The following is a 2,930-nucleotide window of genomic DNA, read 5'->3' as shown; positions in this document are numbered from 1 at the left end:
AAAGCTACAAGAAGAGAAAGACGCAAGGAATATATTCCCCCATTGGAGCCTCAAGAAGAAACGGCCTTACTGACTCCCTGATTTGAGCCTGGTGGTCTGATTTTAGAATTATCTCTAGAGCCACAGGAGGATAAATTTCTGTTATTTTGGGTCTCTAAATTTGTGGTAATATGTAATAAAGGCAATTGCAAACAAATACAACTGAGTACATAGTAGCTATTTAATAATTATTTAATTGACTGTGGACTATGGTAGGGACTTCTGGAAAGCACTTTCCTAGCACCCTGGAAAATAAGAGTAAATTCTTCATCATTCCTATTTAACTTGAATAAAAGCAATATACTCCAGGTAAAATGCAATATGATAGAATTTATATTGGAAAGGAAATTTTCCTTAAATTATTTCTCCATTTCTGTACTGATTGATGTATTTATTACAACAACATACTCAGTTTATGATGTGTTAATTACTAAAAAACAATACTTATGACATATATGGAAAAAAGAGAGTAACAGACTACATTTTGCTGGTCATGCAGTTTATTCTTCAATCTCTAATGTTTCTTCCCAATTTTACATTGTTGCACAGGTTAGCACAGGATCTTTCTATTACAAAAAATAATTTTCTTGGACTGTTTTAGTTCATATTTCCGGGGCACCTGGGTGGCTCAGTGGTTGAGTGTCTGCCTTTGGCTCAGGGCATGATCCCGGGATCTGGGAGTGAGTCCCACATCAGGCTCCCTGTGAGGAGCCTGCTTTTCCCTCTGCCTGTGTCTCTCATGAATAAATAAATAAAATCCTTAAAAATAAATAAATAAATAAATAAATAAATAAATAAATAAATAAATAAATAAATAAAGAGGTGGTTAAGTTAAAATGAAGGTAGCCACCCTGAATGGTATCCTTATAAGAAGAGGAAATTAGGGGACACCTGGGTGACTCACTAGTTGATCATCTGCTTTTGGCTCAGGTTGTGATCCCAGGGTCCTGGGACCGAGTCCTGCATTAGACTCCCCACAGGGAGTCTGCTTCTCCCTCTGCCTATGTCTCTGCCTCTCTGTGTCTCTCATGAATTAAAAAAAAAAAAAAAAAATCTTAAAAAAAGAAGAGGAGGAAATTAGGACACACCAAGGAGATGCTAGGAATGTAAATGGCAAGAAGGGAAGACAGTGTAAAGAGAGCAAAAAGGTGTCCATCTGCAAGTCAAGGACAGAAGCCTCAGAGAAAACCAAGCCTGCTCACACCTTCACCTTGGACTTCCAGCCTCCAGAACTAAAATAAGCTGCTTTTCTTTAAGCCATTCAGTCTTTCTTTCCCTTTTTTTTAAATGGTAACCTTAGCAAAGTAATATAGCATTTTAAATATTTTGTCATTCCAGCAATGATAGATTTTGCTAATATATCTAGTCTTTTCTCTAGTTATTCACAGTTCATGCAGCTATGATGTCAGTAGATTTTTAACTGTTAATACTTATTACAAGTGTTACCAGTACTTCAAATGCTCATGTGTATGTCTATATATATATATATATAAAACCCCACAAACATGTGTATGTCTGTCTATATATATATATATATATATATATATATATATAGACAAACATATACACAAATGGGAGAGAAATAATACTCATTGTTTAGCCCTAAAATGTTAGCACTCCAAAAGTTGTCAGGATGAGATTATATGGCACCATCAGAAAAGACAGGAGAAAATTTTCAGTCACTCACTGGAAAGAAAGAGAGTATGTTTTGCAATTCAGAGGTGGCCTTTTCTAGTTGGGGACTGTGATAGGCAGAATGCCAAATTTCTCCAAGATTCCCAACCCCTTGTGTACAGGCCCTGAATCATCCTCAAGATAGTGAATTTTATTCCCATGATTAAGTTATGTTATATGGCACAACTGAGTTTAAGACAGGAAAAGTAGCCAAGTGCTGACCTAATCACATGAGCCCTTTATGAACATTCTGGCTAGTTGCAGGAGTGGAAATGAGAGATTTGAAACAGGAGAGGATTTGATATGCCATTGCTGGCTTGAAGAGGAAGCCATAGAGAAAGAACCTCAGAGAGGCCTCTAGAAACTCTTTCAAGAGCAAAAACTCAGGATCTCAGTACTCAGCTGCAAGGAGCTCTACTCGGCCAACCACCTGAGTGAACTAAGCAGATCCTTCTCCAGCAGCTCCTCCCATCAGGGAACCAAGCCCTTATGACATCTTTATTTCCACCCTATGAGTGAGCAGAGTGTCTAGCCTCATCTTGCTGGACTTCTGACATACAAAATCATGAACAAAGAGATGAGTGTTGTTTTAAGCTTCTAAATTTGTGGTAATGTGTTATTCAGCCACAGACAACAAATACAAGGACTACTTAAAGAGTCACCAGTAGTACACTCAGGCTTCTTTAGATTTAAAATTAATTCCAAGATTACAAAAATTGGATAGTGTCCTTGTATGTCCAACATCTTTTAACCTTTGAGTTTACTGGTTTTTAAATGTTCACTAAAATATCATATTATTCTATGGTAACATACCTTTGAGAATCATTAAATAACTACATTATGTGTTTACTGGTATAGGAAAACTGATTAAGATCCAATTATAACTCACCAAGGAACCACTCTCTAAATTACTCATAATCATTAGGAACCAACTTTGTCAATAATAAATCAATTCTTGATCACTGCTGTTCAATCAGCGGGTCCATATCAATAGAGAAAAATGTAACCACAAAGTAGATATATGGTATAGGGGACAAATGTATTAATGCACATGCAGTGTTACTGGATGTGTAACAATAAAGAGAAAAATACATTTTTCAGCTCGCTAGACTGAACCCAGAGGAGAGGAGAGTTTCTTTGAAATGGGGATACTTGTGGAGCAATTAGGAAATAACTTTATTAGAGAAAGAAATTTTAAACACTATAGAAAATCTGCA

The sequence above is a fragment of the Canis lupus genome, chromosome 15 (assembly GCF_011100685.1).
Source record: "Canis lupus familiaris isolate Mischka breed German Shepherd chromosome 15, alternate assembly UU_Cfam_GSD_1.0, whole genome shotgun sequence".
Classification (NCBI taxonomy): Eukaryota; Metazoa; Chordata; class Mammalia; order Carnivora; family Canidae; genus Canis; species Canis lupus.
The sequence above is the reverse complement of the archived record's forward strand: the minus strand, read 5'-3'. Positions refer to the sequence as shown.